Raw genomic sequence first — 18,829 nt, forward strand, 5'->3', positions numbered from 1 at the left:
TATGTAGATAGATTTTTGCTTCGTCTTAAGATTGCACTCTCTCAAGGTTATATTTGAGCGGTAATCTTACATCTCCTCCCAAGCATCAAACCCCAAAGCTAAGAGGAATTATTTATTTATTAGAATTTTTGTTTTAAAGGTGCTGCATTATCGGTTGTTTTCAAGTAAACTCTAATGACATCAAACCAAATTCTTATAAATCAAAATATTGTGTGATTAACAAAAAAAAAAAAAAAAAAAAAACTGATTATCTATGCCTTTAAATGTTTTGTTTACCTATTATACAATTTGACAATTTAAAATTCATACAGAGGTAATGATAAACGATTAAGTTTAAAATAAGCTGTATAATAGCGAACTTATCATGATAAGAACTAAATAGTAACAACTATGTATCTTCAATTAAAAGAAATTTAAATAAACTATAAGTTTTTTAGCGTATAAAGCCTAGTACGCTGCTGATGCGAAACGAAAAATGTTCAAGTCTCCAAAGTCAACAACGTCAATGCTAACAAAAAAATATCATCGAGTATTCTGTCAAACTCAAAATAAAAAAATTCAAAATTTATTTAAAATCAAGAAAAATCAACAGATAACAATTTTTAAAGCAATAAATAAATGAATTAAAAGTGAAAAAATCGTGAACATTGCTCTCGAAGTCAAGAAAAATGCCCAGGACAGTAAAAAGTGACAAATGAGTGAAAACTCTCCAATTTTTCGCTAGAGCTGTGTAGTGTACTGAAAAACGAAAAGCAAAACGAAATTTTCCGTTCAAGATTTCGTTAATGAAATTTTGTTTGGAAAATTTCATTTCGCTTCAGTAGCGTACTAGGCTTAAGGAAGGTATACAGGTATTTTTAAGATAAGAACTAACTTCAAACATTATATATATTTTTTTTTAAATAAAGCCTTGTACGCAACTGAAGCGAAACGAAATTTTCCATACAAAATTTCGTTAAAGAAATCTTAAACGAAATTAAATTTGTTTTGTTCTTGCTTTAAAACTTATTTTCTGATGTTTTTTCTTGAATTTTTTGATTTGTACTTTTCTTATTTTTACTTTGCTATAATACTCGATGATATTTTTTCTTTAACATGTACGCTGTTGACTTTGGGGACTTAAACATTTTTCAGCTGCGTACTGAGCTTAAACTGTAATCGTATCTAGGTAGAGGATATTGCAATGACAATTAACTAAGTAAATTCAAATACGTTGGGCCGTATTCATAGTTGTCTACTAAGCTCCTTTTAAGAGTTTAACCTATTAGTAATAAAATTTAGGCCTATGTTAAGGGCTAAACCTGTGGTCTAACTTTAAAAAGAAATGCTGTGTTTAAGCAGTACCTAACTAATCTTCTTCTTTATCAATATGATGGCCCATTAAATAAACCAAAACCCCATTCCACAAATTAGCCGTTTTTTACTATCCCACTTGATCCATATAGCTCATTAATCAACACGTAATAAAACAACTACATGAGATCTTGCTATTCAACAGGATCACGAATCATAATCCTGATGAAAAGTAGGATCTCATCTAGTTGTTGTAATACGTGTTGATTAATGATCAATATGAATCAAGTGGGATAATAAAAAACGGCTATTATAGTTTCACACAGACTTATCATTTCGATTTAGCCGATTTTTCGATCATTTGTATGGGAGCTAAAATTTACCTCGATCTGCGTACTAGACATTAAAAAATAAATTACATGCATATACAATAGCCCCGTGTTTCTTTGGAAGTGGTAGTTTACTCATGAGTAGATGATCTAGTACATTTGCTACTTCGACTAAATATGTCCGAGTAGATGGGAATTCGAATTGCATTGATTTCGTTGAAAGTGCGTTCCATTGAAATTAGCTAGTACCTAAACCTCCTAAGAAGGAACAGGGCTATTATTGAATAACGAGTATAGATATACAAGTAAAATTTACGTTGAGTGGCCATTTTGAAAATTTAATATAGGTAGGTTTTGCTTTGTCAATTTCAATATTAAATCAATTCTGTTTGTTTACCCATTCGGTTTTTTAAGCATTCACATCAAGAATGGAACTCCTAACGCGTGTTCATGAGAACGCAAACCTTTTTTTAAAAAAAATCAAACTATCTCCAAGTACCTATTCATAACATATCGATATGACGCAAGCACTTAAATGTACTACAAAATTCTATTTTTGACAATTAATGAAATTTGACCCAGAAAGAAAAGGGAAAGTTCTAAGGCTTCTTGATATTCTTTCCGAGTTGGATGTCAAATTTTCTTAACATCCCCATGGACACGAGTTACTACCTACAAGGTAATTTTCGAATTAGTTCCGGGTTTATGTTCAATCAAAACTCAAAAAACATCTAAAAATAAATACAAATCTTAAAAAGTGTGTCTATCATTTTTATAAAGATATCCCAAAAGTTTAATGACACTCTTCATGTATCTTGTTTTTATTTCTCTATTCTCTCATTCCACTTTTATTGCTGATTTATTTTGAAATCGGTGTCACAGCCGGCCGTCAGCAAAATATTCAAGTACACAAATTGTTTTCTTTCTGTTTTTATAACGAATGAATTTGTATGTATTGGATGAAATGATGAAAAGCTTGGCGCACTACACGTGCTTATCATTAACTTGGAAATCGTTTATATTGTTTGCACAACAGAACGATTTAAAATGATTTTCATTAATTGATTTAAGGTCCTTGATGTCCTTTGAATTGAATGAAAGTGGGTTCATTGAATTGATAAAATTGAGAAGAATCAGATTTTGAAAAGAAATCTAAAATCCGACGAATAGTATAGGAGCTATGAAAAGGTCCTTTTTATAAGGCTCCTGATAAGGATATTTTGAATTTTTTTGATTCCAAAAAATGCTTTTAATATGCTCAATCGAATCCAGTTGGTTGCATAAAATTCTGATAAATGGTTTTGATATAATTAATTTTTGAAATTTTAACATTATTGCCCGGCATTTCTACGTCATCAACTCGTTTGAAATTTGTATTATCATGAGAGCGGCGTAGCTGATGGGTGTCGGTATACAGCAAAGTAAAGGCAGAGAAAAGATTGGAAAAGAGTGACAAGTAAAATAAAGCAACAAGTTATTCTGTTACTGTAGATTTTGATTTGCTTGTAACATACATGCACAATTGATTAGGTCAAACGCCTTGAAATTGTGGGTGATTTTACATTGGGATGCAAACATTGTATATTTTTTTAGTTCGGAAGGAAAACTCAGTCACTTTGTGGATGATTTTTGTGTTTAGAGTTTATGTTATGGGACACTCTGAATTCATAGGATATTTTTTTTTCAGTTAGAATTTTAAATACAAAATAGACGAATTTCTTATCATGAATTTATGAAAACGATAATCTAGTACTTCTATTATTCCGCAAAGCAATTAGTAAGATAAAAATTACAAGGACATAAATAATAGTCTCTCTACACTTTCCAAAAGAACACGCCTAATCAAATAAAAAATGCGCAAAGATTTCTGACAGATGTCACAGATATGTTCCTTTTTAATTTTTTTAAAGAAAATATAAACTATGCAATCAATGATTTGTCTTGACATAGTTATTTTTTAAACCAAAATGGAAATCTATAAATATTTTTATCGCACTTCGCACGTTTTTTTTAATCTTGTCATCATTTTATACCCATATTAAAAACTATTGACTATACTTTGCTGTGTTAAAGTTTTGTTCTTTTTGTTGGTAATATTCTAGTACACTGTCATTTTGACTCAATAACAATACATTTTTTAAAAGACCTTCATTTTATAATTGGATCTTAAGATAAACAAATATACCTAAAAATGCTAATATTTCGAATGCAACCAAAATGTAAAAGTACTTACTCTAGGTAGGTACCTATACTCATAAACCGAAGTGTAGTTTATTTTATACTCAATTCTACCCAATCTTAATCTTACCTATAAAAATATTCACATGCGTGATTACAGAATGAACGAGTATAAGCGAACTTAAAGATTGATTGAGCACTTTTCCTTCCCCTCGATTACAAACAAACCCAGAGTAATAACTTTCCAACAAAAAACAATTCATAGCTCTGTTTCCAGGTTCCAGAATTGTACAAAACTTGGCATATGGATAGATTAAATAGAGTTCCTTTATCTGTGAGAAAATCACATTGATATCCTTCTCAGAATCCTTAAAATAAGGATATTTCTGTAGCTCCTCTAATTACCATCCGATTTTTATGATTCTTTAAAAATTAGATTGCTAGCAATATATTACTGTGGTTTGCAAAATTTCATAAAATTTCAGTTACATTTAGTGGGTCAAATGAATTTTTGAAAATTGTTTTAAATCGTTGCCGCTATCACATGGAATTATTTGCACATAAAAACAAAGCAATTTCATTCAACTTGGCGTTCACGTTGTTTGTATTTATTTATGTTTTATTTTCTTTTTGTTGTAGCGTTTTTGTTATCAAAAATAACTTGATCGCTTAATCAAGCAGTGTTAGTTTATAGACAAAGAGGAAGAAGAAAAGGGAAGTTTCTGTCTGCAAGTTTTTGAATATCCGATGGAAAGAGGGACATGAACCTTTTTTTTAATACAATTTTGAATGTATAAAATATTAATATAGCATACCATTTCTATTTACAAACTTTTAAACAAACACATCCAAAAATTTATCTCGCCCTTTGGCGATGTAGACTACTGTACTCACAAGTAGATGTTCTAGTACTATTAGTACTAGCTACTTTTTTTGGTGATATTAGCTTCGTTCCTTGGAAATATTTATCTACTTTTTAGTACCTACTTAAAACTACTTTGATCTACTTTGCTATACTGAAAAAGTAGTTTAAAGCAGCTTTAAGTACTAAAAAGTAGATAAATATTTCCAAAGGAACGCAGCTATTAAACTAGCGATTTTTAATGGAACACACTTTTAACGAAATCTATGCTATTCTTTTTTAATCTGGCAAAAGAACGTGAGTATCTCTATTAGTAAATACTAGAGTATTTACTACTAGTACTAGATTATCTACTCATGTTAAGGGGTTATATCTAGTTGTAAGTGCGAAAAACGTTCTTTTGTGAAGAGGCATTTAATTATATAAACTTAAAGAATGCATGTACATATAGCAAATTTAATGTATTAAAAGAATTCGCTGTGTATTTAAAAAAATATTGGGTTCCGTTATTTTTGTAGTAGATCACCTGGACGACCTCCAAAAAAATGTGTCTGACCTAAAATTAAAAAAACCAAAAGATTAATTTCCAGGATAGACGAATGCAGGTAATGAACGAAGGAATAGTCAAAATTTTGATTTTTGACAAAATGGCGGTGTCCCAAAGAAGAAAAAAACGTTTTTTTACGAAAATTTTCACTTTAAAGTGGCTTAAAAAATCGAATTATTGTCAAAAACCTTCCTTCGTTCATTACCTGACAAAAGTATCTAAGGCCCAGTTGTACAAATATTTAATCCGTGGTTCAACAACTTTTATCTTCTGAAATCGGTGTTAAGATTCCAGTTTAGCACTGGTGCAAGGTCAACATATGTAAAAATAGACACATCCATGTTTGAACCGAAGTTGACCCGCAGCTAATCCACCGAAATCGGTGGAATAAATTCCTGATCTGAGGCTGAACCACGTTTGTACAACTGGTCCTAAGAATATTGTGTAAAAATTTCAAGACGAAAGGTTCAGCCGTTGAGGAGAAATTTTGGTCGTCGACTTTGGAAACACAGTTTCGAGAAAAACGGGTTTTAAAATTTTTGGAACCATGTAAACTAGGTTAAAAAGTCTTCACAAATTCACAAATACGCTATTTCCAGCGGAATTAATTGCAGTATCAATGTGAAATTTTCGGACAATAATCTTACATATGTAGGTATATGTAAATGCAAAAAAAATGTTTGATTTTTTTTTTCAAAATTGAAATTGCTAAAAAAAAGCGAATTTTTAGAAATAATAACCAGCGAATTTTAATTTCGCCGAAATGCCTCAATTGTAGAAGATTTCATAAAATAGGCACGAACTGAATTTAATTCCAAATGTGAATCCTCTAGTACCAAAATGAGATTAGTTGTCTGTTATTATTTTTCACCAAAGTGTAAAAAAACAGTAAATTATATAAATATATAAAAATTAAATGTTACGTCCTAAAACTTAAAACAAAAATGGCACGTTTTGCAATAAACCGCACGATTTGGTGATTCTGATGCAAATGTAATAGGTGTACCAAGAAATTAGTATTTTAATTAATGGTGACTGTCTTACAGTGACAGATGGTGATTATAATAGATTTTAGTTCTGTTTCCTTCGCTTGTAAGCGATAAAATTATTTCCTAAAATGTTTAACAATGTATTATGATAATCGAATTCATTTACTTCAATGGAAAATAATTTTATGATTCATATAGCCCAAAATTCTTGGTAGAACATATCCAAAAATTGATTTTTCACTTATGAATTATTCTATTTAGTTAAATAATAAGAAAAAGTTACGAATCTAATCAAACGCAAAACTAACACACACAATCCGCATGCACAAAAACAATCCAAAACCATTTATATCTACAATTTGCCATCAGTTCAATTACTTCCATGTTTTGTATGTATGTCTTCATTCAGTTGTTTCATTTGCCACCCCACTTTTTCTTATTCACTATTTTCATCCGATAAGTTTCCAACTAAACTATTGTTGATTATGTAGGAATCTCCAGCAATAACGTAAAATTTTCAAAAATTAATAACTTAAAAACCGTTTTTCAAAATGAAATCAAACCAACTGGATTCGAATGCAGGAACTTGGAGCATTCTCCAAAACAAAAATTATTGAAATATCCTTACTAGGACCTTTGTAAAAAGGACTTTTCCATAGCTCCCATACAAATTCTCCATTTTGCAGTTTCTTTTCAAAATTTGATTCTCCTTAATTTTATCAATCGAATGAGACCATTGTCGTTCAATTCAAAGGATATTAAGGACCTCAAATCAATTAATGAAAATCATTTTAAATCGTTTTGTTGTGACAACAAATTAAATGTTTTTAAATTAGCGATAAGCACGTGTAGTGCGTAGCTTATAATCATTTTCAATTCCAACACAAACGAAAGTTTATTTATGTACAATTTTATAGTTTTGTGTGTAGCTTTTTTCTTGAGTTTATTTGCTGACGACGACGTTGGATGGGTGACACCGATTGAAGATTGTTGGATTGGAATAATGACGAGTACCTATAACAATGTAAAATGGCAAAATCAAGAAAAGAAAAAGCCGAATGAATTTTTACCCTTTTGTGGCGTGAAGAAACATAAAATCTTAAAAGGGTTAAAACAAGTATTAAAAAGGTATTCTCACCTGTTGGGTGAGTTAATGCCTCCATAGTCATTGCAACCGCATTCGCATTTGCCATAAACCTCAAATAATAAAAAAGGACCCAAGTTAACTTTGATAAAAAAAAAAGTGATAACCATACAAAACATAGTAAAATAGCGCATCTATTTCTTTACTTCGCAATAGCTTCTCAACAATTTATTTGCACAATTAACTATGCACACGTTTTGATTGTTGATGCTGGTGACACTGATTTGAAAACATTTTTCATTGGCAAATTTAAGCAAATTTAAATTGGTGTCATTAAACTCATTTAATTTGCTTTAAAATGATAAATTGATGAGATAAATATGATAAAAATGAAGATAACAATGAACCATGCTCCCAAAGACGAGGTTATTTTAATTTTAAAGTCTATTTTTGATTTTTTCTTAGAATTTTATAAAAAGCATTTTTTTGTGTACCAGTATTTTACTATTACTATCAAAAAGGAATACAAAATCGATTTGACAAAGAAAAACATGAACATTATAGATTTCGGTAATAAATGTAACAAAAGTAAAGTATCTCTACTCGTACAATAGTTAGTTGTTGTACTTAGCAATGATTATTTAATCGTCAGTTAGACTATCAGAGGAATAAATGTCAATATAAAAAAAAAATTATTCCTAGGAATAAGCTCTAACTGAGGTTTATCTGACTATTGAAAAATTGGCACTAAGTGTAAAATCTAAAATGTTTAAGTGAGCTGAGTAGCAAGTTACTTACCTATGTACTTGTCAGCTACTTTGTACTTTTTCTCTTTTTGGGTCAACAATTAAGATTTAGGCCGTGTGTGAGCTTGCGTCAAATTTGTTCACTTTGGTTAAAATTTATTATGCTGTTGAACCCAAATTTTAATGCAATTCACACACGGCCTTAAAACTTATCGAACACTGAACAGCTCCATCAAATGTTTTAACGTTTTTATTTCAAATAGTTTTAAAATAAAAAAAACTGTTGCATACTTTAAGAAGTTTATAACCAAATGCTAGACCAACATCCGTTCAAGATTTCGCCGTAGTTCAAATTCAAGAAACTTATTTCCGTTTTGTTCTCAAAACGATTTATTTCAAAGTTTTGTAGATTTTTATAACAATTTGTTTATCTTAAAAAAAAATTGCACCTTAAATTAAAAGATTAGCTTTGTTAAAAGAACAGAGAAATAATAATTTGTTTGAAATTCAATTTCATCCAAACAAGTAAACTGATTTTTTCCTGCATTTTCCTTTGTTTGTTTACAAATTTTAAAACTCCATGTTCCATTTCTTTCTACGTTCCACTAATGACATTTTGAAAGAATTCGCCGTGACTATTTCATTTCATTTTGCCTGTGCTGCCACTTTAATACAATTTAAAGTATTTCAATGTAAATGCATCCACACTAAATTTTTTTTGTTTTGGTTTGCAAAGTAAAATAACTATTTCACGTTTCCCATATTTACATGAGAAAAATAGTAGTTACAGTTACAGTAGAAAAATTAAATTTCTCAAAAACTATTTACTCAATCAACTTCAAATAAACATCAAATTCAAGGAGTATATTTTAGCTTTCCAAAAATGTATAGGACATTATAATGTGCTTTTGTTTTTTGTTTAATTTTTTTCCCCCATTCAAAGTCAAATGTATATATATGTCTAATGTCTGTAACTCAAAAAAGGGTTCAGGTACGATTTTGAAATTTACAAATTTGGAATCCTGAGATCATTTCGAACAAATCTGCACCATTACTTTTGGGATCTATTTTTATAAAACCTGCCGCCTTTTCAAGACCACCGTGTCGTTTTGGATAGATATATGGATTAAATATTTGAAAAATCCTAATAATTATCCAGATTTTACTTTCTCTCGATAAAAATAGTAATGCCATGGTTAAGTATCGATAATTTATACAGAAATATCAAAAATATTTAGCAAAAAAAAGCGGAACAAATGAGGTTTGAAAAAGCTCTCATAGAAAAAATAAACGAGATTTTGTTTGACATGGTTGCATTGTAATGGCAATATTTCGAGATATACGCAATACACTTTTCAGATAAAAGTCTTAAATGAATTCTTATAAGATTGTTGAACGAATATAAATATAAAATTACCAAAGTTTTGTCAAAAAATTAGAAAACAAAGTTTTCACGTTTGATTTAAAAAAAAATTTAAAAAAATTCAATATGGCTACCTTCAATCGCTAAAGCTGCTAGTACGCAGATCGGGAAAATTTTTATTTCTCATACAAATTTTTTCTCGAGACAAATCTTGAATATTTTTTTCAAGCAGTACGCAGTTCACGCGCAAAATTTAAATACTTGGAGCAGCTGTAAAGAAAAAGTCTCCACTTGGAAAAATAATGTTCGAAGCATTATTCTGCTGGCAAAATTGTGAGAAGAAAAAAAAAAATAAAACAAAATTGAAAAAAATTGAAACAAAATTAAAGGGGACTTCTAATAAATTACTTGGAAAGTGAAGACGAAATAAATAAAACTCAGAAATTACTTATATATATAAAAAAAAAAGAATTCAATTTAATTTGAAAGAAGAAAAAACTAGTGATAGAAATTACTTAGGTAATTTCTCCAACTTAAAAATTTTGCGCGGGATTAAAATATGTTTTGTAGAGCTTAAAGTTTAGTACGCAGCGGCAGCAGTCTCCAAAGTCGACAGCGAAAATGCTAACGAAAAAATGTCATCGAGTATTCTGTCAAAGTCTTTAATGAAATTTTGTATGGAAAATTTCGTTTCGCATTTCGCTTCAGCAGCGTACTAGGCTTTAACACGATAAAATGATAATATGAATCTACTACTGTTTTCTGTTAAACATTTTATAAGTTGAATGTAAAAAGTGTCATCACTTACGGCGAATTCATTTAATTTTTAATTTTTCTTTTCTGCTTTTGCTTCTTTCCATTTCCACTTCGACTTCATCAAAAAATATTCCGTTGTCCGTTCAGTTCATCTTGTTGTTTTGCTTTGTTCAGTTGTTTTCAATTTCAACGCAAATTGTTGCTGCCAGCTGCCACAAATCGCGCTTCCTTTACAAAATAAACAAAAAACCTACAAATAGTAAATTTACTTTACAAAAAAAATTCCAACTTTTTCCTCTTTTGCACGAACAAAATAAACAAAACCGAAAATGTGCAAGTGCTTAAGTGAAAGCGTTGTTTGCTGGTAAGTAAATGAAAATTCCATTCATTCTTTTATAATTTAATTTACAAAATGGTAGCAATTTTGTATTCTTTTCTATTCATGTGTAAATTTTAATGTATCTTGCCTCTTGTCTTTAATTGAGGCTAACCAGATGCAATAGCTTTTCATAAATCTTGAAGATAGTAGGTATCTATATAGACTTGTCTTTTTCTTCTTAAAAAATTGGTCTGGACTATCTGGAACCATGAAATGGGTGGTGGTTTCTTGATTTTTGCAAAGGGTGGGTGCCGCCCAAACATTCACTTCAGAGTCACAGACAAACAACAACCCACTCTCCAACTCCAACCATTTCCATAGTCCCAGAGTATATATTAATAAAATCATTGGCATTTCTACCACCCACTACCCCCATTATAACGGGGATATACTTCCTGTTGTCTGTGAAGTAGATTCTTTAGATTTCATGACATCATCACTATCAGTTTTGTATGTTTGCCTTCAAGATTAAATAAGAGCGTTGTTTTTCGGGTCACGAGTCTCTATACTCGCATGCCACAAAAGATTGCTCGAACTCGAAACGGGAGCACGCCCTAAAAGATATACGACGACGACGTCGTCTAACCCACGTCAACACCAAATCACCCAACACTCGCTTCGCTAGCACCCAGAGTTATATTAGAACTCACCACTCACGCAATTGGGGAATTTCAATTTGCGAGCGGGTGGAGTGTTATATGAATGTGTAACCTATTCCCGCTTCACCCCCTCATTATCCAGCTGTATTCATTGCTGCCACATTGCCACTGCCACATGAGATGGTGCAATGCGGCTAAATAGACAGCGAGAATGATACTTATCGTTGTCGTCGTTGAGAGTAATTGATATACTTTTCATTGTTTTTACTTGCGATATAATTACTATAGGGCAAGTTCAGGATTCGTAAAAAAAAAAAACGAAGTCGAGATAACAATTTTACATGACATATAACGATGATGATGGAGATTGCCAAAGAAGTGGGTCCGGCAATTCTGTCTGTCTGTCTGTCTTTAAGTATGGTAGAGTTGCTAGTAGCCGGTCCCTTAAGGAATTTTTCTCATAAAATAAAGCACAGAAACGTCAAATATCAACATTTTCGAATATTTCTTGAAGTAAAATGTTCTTTATTTATCTCCTTTTCGGTGAAATTAAAAAAAAAGTTAATAGGTAATTGTTCCCAAAAATAATTTATTTATGTTTTTGTAAAAAGAAGTCCGATTTTCCTAATTCCGGCCTTTGTTTCCTATTTTCGGCCATCTAGTGTCCCATCTCCGGCCACTGACTTTATTAGGTCAAGTTTAAGTAAATTGAATTTTTTAAATTTAAATTTTTGTTTTTTTTTTTAAGAATTTAGAAACAATTTTAAATATTAAAAAATAATAACATCAAATTATTCAAAAATATATTTTTTTTTCATTTTTTAAACTTTTATCAATAAAAGGGGGCCGAATACAGGAAACCCTTGAATTTCAAAGCTTTTTGTGTTCTATCTCCGGCCCGCTAAAAATTAACAAAATTTACATCTTTTTCCCATTTAAAACCTATCTTAATTGTAGGATAATATATGTATATTTAATGAGAAAAACAACATTTCAAAGGATTAAAGAAGACTGACTAATAATAAGAATATTGTAACTTTAGGAGAGATAAAAAAAAAACAGCGTAAGATCAAAAATTTAGAATATGTCCTACGAAATCACTAGTTATAACGATTTTTCTAACGAGCTTCTGAAATAAAAAAAAAATTTTTTCTACCGTTATTAACGGTTCCTGCCAAAGAACTTTTTTTTTATTTACGAATTTCTCGTAAATGGCAAAGCCGATTTCAATCAAAATTTGTTATTTTAAAAAAACACATTTTTGGATTTAAAAAAATTTTTTCAAAATTGAATTTCCGTTCGAATTCTTTTTTCTCCCGTTTTCGAATTTTAGCTGCTCCGAATTCCGCATTCGAACACATATTGCGGATTCATAGGTGTTTCGAAAAAAGATCGGATCTACAATCTTACACAACCGATTTCAATTCGTAAGGATTCAATTTTCGTTTCCGTTTTCAAATTCGAACGAATATTAGAACAGCCGTGTATATGTTAAATAATATACATATAAATTATAATACTATTTAAAAAAAAGGCTCTTAGGGCCATTTGCTGAATCGAAACTTAAATAATTTATGTTGAACATAAGCTCTTATTCCCTACTTTTTCCTCTGCGTAAACTATCACATAAGAATTTACGTAGAACTTAAATGTTTAAGTTTCGATTCAGCAAATAATTTTCGATTTTTTTTTTTCTAAAATTTTTTTTATATAAGAATTCAAATGGCATACTATACCTTCTTGGTTTTGTGTAAAAGATCATTTAAAACGGTGTTTAATTAATTACAAAAACAGATTTTATTTTTTTACACTACATGCAATTCCTAAAAAATATCAAATTTCCCCTAAATTCAGTAAAAAGCTTAAATATTAGAGTTTCTTTTACCCTGAGAGCAAGTAAGTGCGACCCCAGTCGTGCATTTGAATTTATATCGTTGTCGCCCAGTGGTGTTTAGTTTGGTTTAATTGGCTATGTTTTTTTTGTATTTCCACTGCTCCATTGTCTGAGAAAGTGTAATTTAATTCATAGCTGCCTGTTGACATGCTAATCCTTAGTACAAACTTTTGTCACATGTACTTTTACACAAAACTAAAAAGTAGAAGCAAATCCCTGTTGACCTAAATGTGTTTATGGCCAAGTAATTAAACTCAACTACACATGAAGGGAAAAGAAATAAATAAGTTTTTGTTTTTAGTTGTTGCTCCTGTTTAGAAGACGCCACAAGGAAGCACTAAAAACTATTATTAAATACGACTTTTATGGCGCGCCATTTATTTCTTCTCCCTTTTTTGTTTGTGTGTCTATGTACCACATATCTATCTATCTCTGATGTCATTCCAGAGAAAATATTATGTAAATATAGGAACTTTTTTCAAGATGCTCCCGGTTTTCATTTATGAGTTTATACGAAGCTTGCAAAAAACAACCCCTAACATTGTTTATGTACTTTATGTGTGTGTCTGATGTCATTCGATACACAAGAACACAACCTTACATCAAGTGAAACTGCTTGAAGTAATTGGATAGAAAACTAGCATTATTACAGGCGACACGCATCAGTTTAAAATTTAAAAATAAAAATCTTTTAACAACTATAGATTCCAGTATTCTTTATAAATGAGGAAATAAATTTTCCGTCCATGTTTCCATATGTATGTATATTCTGAAGGAAAAAGTTTAGAACAAAGTAAATCTTTGACTTTGAAATTGAACATATTCTCTACTAATGCAAAGGTTTAATGGCAGGAAAAATTAGATCAAGGTGCACTGTAGTACCCAGCTACATTGTTTAGGGACTTAGCTCTACGTCTACACCCTTATTTATAGGAAAAAACTCAGTTCCTGTTCCCCTAATTTTTATAACAAAAGATTAGATGTATAGGGACACATGTGGAAACATGTGTCATACTTGACGTTCATAGCTTTCCATATAGGCCATTCCAAAGTAACTGAGAGGACATATTTACGCTTGTTATCCAGTTTACTTGGATGAAAAAGCAATCCATTTTCTGGAAACTTAGAGAGTCGTTAGTCGTTGGTGTCAAAGAAGTTTTTACGAAAACCCAACCAACTGTTATCAAGTTATTCACATTTAAAGATTGTACGTGTCTTCTTCGTTACCGTCTTTATCTGTGAATATTTTTGTTACGTTTATTAAGTTTTTCGTGAAACTTCTTGGACATCAACTTTATAATAAGGTCTAACGACTCACCAAGTTTCAAGAAAAAGATTGCTTTTTCAGCTAAATAGACTGGATAACATGACTAAATATATCCTCTCCGTTACTTTGGAATTACCGACATACTGGGCCTTACCAATAATGAATCGCTAAACACACGTTTAAGTATCGTCGGGTTAAATTTTACCGTCGCGTTAAATTGGGTTTATACTAATAATCAAAATAAACACGCGTTTAACTAATAATAATTATTGTGCTTCTATTACCAGATCTATTACATTTGTTGTCAAAATGACACCATTGAAGTGACATTTTTTGCATGTAATGTAATAATGAACAAAAACATAACCACAAAATACCTACATACCTTCATATATTTTTATTTTGGTTGTAAAAGTTAAAAAATGGAGCCTAAGCAAGAAGGCCAAAAGTGCATAAAAAAAAACTTCATCTATCGTGAAGTATGACGATGAAAATTTGCAGATCTATTTCTTTTTAAGTTTTCTTTTTCAGCCTTTTCTGAAAGTAATGAATATTTATTAATAAAAAAGAAATATTAATAAATAAATACATTTTTCCATTTACTTATTTAATAATTTGCCGCCAATATTATTAATTTTTCTCAACTTGACTTGACAAATGTTTTTTGTTTTTTGCCGTCAATTAACCGTGCGTTTATAGTTGAGTTTCCCAACTATAAAATTAACGTGGCCTTAACCCTTAACCTGACTATTAAATTGGTTATTGGTATAAGCTCAGTTAAATATTTAACTGAGCTTTAAATTTGATTATTAGTAAGGCCCACTATCTAATGATTTAAATAAACTTTTTCAATTCCAACACCAGGGATAGAATTTTGTGGACTTACAAATTTAAAACTATCCAATATAAAACATCCTAAAGGCATATAATGGCATTATTTTTCTAACAAATAATTAAATATAAAAAAAAATTATAGTAGCTGTTGTATCTCCTCCAGAGGAAATCGTCGTGCGTTGAACTCAGCACACTTCAATTGTGTTGTACTCTTTGATAGTCAATTCGATATCATATTACGTATATTGTTTTGAGTCAATTATACAATAGTTGAATTGTGCTGACTATAAACATGCTGACGATTGTTTGGGCTTGCGATCACCTAAATGACACGACAAGATTGGTCTTTTGAAAATATCCAAAGAAGTCGGTCGTTTCTTGTATTTATTAATCTAGCTTTCAACAACCATTGGTATTTTTTTCAAATTTTCGGGTAACAAGCGCCTGTGATTGTCCCTTTAACAGCGCCTTAAGAGAGCTAAAAGATCTCTATCTCTACACCTTCTCAACATCACCCACCTCAATATTTGCGGGGAGATCTTGGTTTGCGTCCCCTCTAACAACGCAATTTTTTTGATCTATTCTTTCAAGTCCCTTATTAGCCGAAACAAACGGATTTGAACTTCTCCAAAACATTTTTTACTACTGTTCCTTTTGCTGTTTCTAAGTCGCTCTTGATTTTGTGCAAAAATCTAGAGAGCTTCTCAAATCCTTTGTTTTTTCTCTCTCTCTCTCTCTCTCTCTCTCTCTCTCTCTCTCTCTCTCTCTCTCTCTCTCTCTCTCTCTCTCTCTCTCTCTCTCTCTCTCTCTCTCTCTCTCTCTCTCTCTTTCAAAACCTGATATGCCTAAAAAAGTTAGTGATGATTTCCGTTGCATAGGTATAATTCCTTGCTTGTCTAAGATTTTTGAAAAAGTTTTATCTAACCCATTTTTAAGCCACATGCCATGTCTTATTTTATTCTGTCCGCGTGCAGTCTGAATTTCAAACTTGAGTTCATGTCAACGGTTTCAAACCTTAGTTTCAAAACTAAGGTTTGTTCCCTTTCAGACAACGACCATATTAACCTAACTGTTGGTCGTATTAATGGCAGTCTCCAAAAAGTAAATATATTTGTTAGATTAACGACGATCGATTCGAAATTGAGAATCAGCAAATCGTTGGTCGTGTCTATAATTGAGTATGTTTCAGTAGTTTACTCCAAACTTGATTCCTTTTCCTTGCGTAAACTCCTTAGCTATTAATGACATAATTCGTTACATTTTTGTTCTAAAAAGATTTGTCTATGTTTCGAAATACCATCAACCAGTCCTAGGAAACACTCTTAGCATTTTTATGGTGAAAGATGTTGTATTTTCTTCCATAAAATAATTGACAGAAAACCACCTTCATATTTATGTATATGAAAAATCTGTGCATATCGAGATCTCAAATTTCTATCGGAAAACATAAAACGAATTTGATTATTTTTAACTCTCTACAAATTGATTGAAAACCTCCGAAGAATTTGCAACTACCCAACAACAACACTTCAAACCAAAAATAATGAATTCCTTAAATGGTTTTACAACAGCAAAATCATAAATTATAGAGGAAAAAAACACAGTGACAATATTTACTGCCCAAGTTTACTCCAAGGTTTACCAAAAATACATTAAAAAAAATATATGCCACTGCCATGGATAACGTTCTTCTTTGAAATTGCCATGGTATGCTATAAATAATTAGTTGTAGGTAAGATTTTACAGTCAGTGACAAAAAATTTGATCTACCCAATTAAAAATTATTATGATGCAGTAAAAGTAAATTTTTAGTTTTACTTTCGTTTGATGGACACATTTTTTTTTTTATTGTGAATATTCGTTTGTTCATCATTTAGGTACAAATATGTAATAATATTAAATATAATTTTTTTTTCAGCTGCTTCAAGTGCGCCTTGAGTATGCTTATCTCATTGATATTTTCATCATTGGTGATTCTTGCTATAATTGGTGGCCTTGTCTATTACTTCTATTATTACGAAGACAACAAACACGACGATGCTGTAAGAGATCTTCATAAGGATCTTAATAAAGGAATTGATAATGCCGTCGATGAAATAAAAGATATATACAAAGGAATCAGGGGATCATAAGTCTTCTAAAAACAACTGTAGGTTATAAAAAAAATAATAATAGTTGTACATATAAATTAATTATTTTTATTTTTTTCAGAAAGAATTCGCCAGAATCTCATTCACCATTTTTTGTATTACCTTTCTTTGAGAATCTCCTAAACGTGCAGAATTAAATGTACCTACTCTTAGAATTAAATATGTTTCTATTATTTTTTTTTTATTCAAAAATTTCCACCACCTTGCAAACTACACTTTTCACACATTTTTTGACAATAACTTATAGAAAAAAACTGAATTTAAAGCATTTTATATTTTTTAAGAGCACAAGCAGATGAGCATTTGATAAAATAAAATTGTTACTCTTCATTATTAAATCCTAGAATTTTTACAAATAGATATGTACGTTAACATCACCAAAACAAAAAGACTTGAAATATTTAACACAACTAACTCATTAAAAAAAAAAAATAAATCTTATTCGAACATACAAAATGTTAAAACTTGAAATTTAATTCAAGTTTATTTGTTGGTGGAACTGTGAAATAGTTTTTTTTTATGTTATTTATTCGCGTTCTTGTTTTTTTTTTGTATTTTATTTTGATTTGCAAACAAATGTTACATTGTATAAACAAAAAAAGTGTCTTTGCCTAATCCTTAAAAGGATATTTAACATTTAAACAAAAAACAAACCTACATATATACAGAACTTATTTATAATATTTATATAAAATGGATTTTTAAAATAAAGCTTTTTGATATTTCTTTGTGTAATTTCATAAAAATAAAATAAAAAAAGAGAATATTATTATCTCAAATGTATTTGTTTCAATTTTATATGGAACTTATTAAGCCACTTCAATTGCCAACAGATTAACTGGGGCCCTATTTTATAAAACGATTCGTTTTCGTTGAAATGCGACTACGTATTACGATTATCGCTTTATTTCAACGATACTCGTTAATCTTTACGACTGCCATTTACCTATCGTTTAACTTTCGTTTTCATTTAGCTGTCATAATATTATTGCGTTTGCTGGTAGAATTCATATGAGCCTCAAAAAAATATTTTTTTTTTGGTTTAGTTTGGCCAAACGACTTTCTCGTTTTACATAATCGCTCTTTGTCGTGACTATCGTTTACTTCAGTATCGTTGACTTGCCGCTCGTTTCGTATTACGTAATAGATCCCCAGCGTTTAAGGACCAGATTTTTGTGTGAGAATGAACTCGGGTTAAATTGGCATTAGTTACATCGCTACCACCTCTTTAATCACGTTTGATATGTTTCTTACTCGATACAAATTGTACGAAAACCTCAGAAAAATTTGCAACTACCCAACAACAATACTTCAAAGTTCAAACCAATAATAATGAATTCTTTAAATGGTTTTACAACAACAACCGTAAAAGATAGAGGAAAAAACACTGACAACATTTTTAGTGCCCAAGTTAACTCCAAGGTTTTCCAAAAATACATTTTAAAAAATATACCACTGTGACTGATAACGTTCGTCTTTTATATTGCATTGCTATAAATTAGTTGTAGGTAAGATTTTACAGTCAGTGACAAAAAATTTGATCTACTCATTTAATAATT

General features: G+C 30.4%; 1 long non-coding RNA gene across 1 annotated transcript; it reads left to right on the forward strand.

Annotated features, from left to right (window-relative positions):
* Positions 1–10,345: 10,345 nt before the first annotated feature.
* Positions 10,346–17,481, forward strand: LOC129919838 (uncharacterized). The gene is made up of 3 exons (XR_008773122.1): positions 10,346–10,511; positions 17,039–17,269; positions 17,332–17,481. It is a non-coding gene; the product is annotated as an uncharacterized LOC129919838 (long non-coding RNA).
* The last annotated feature ends 1,348 nt before the right edge of the window (positions 17,482–18,829 follow it).

The sequence above is a fragment of the Episyrphus balteatus genome, chromosome 4 (genome assembly GCF_945859705.1).
Source record: "Episyrphus balteatus chromosome 4, idEpiBalt1.1, whole genome shotgun sequence".
NCBI classification, from domain to species: domain Eukaryota; kingdom Metazoa; phylum Arthropoda; class Insecta; order Diptera; family Syrphidae; genus Episyrphus; species Episyrphus balteatus.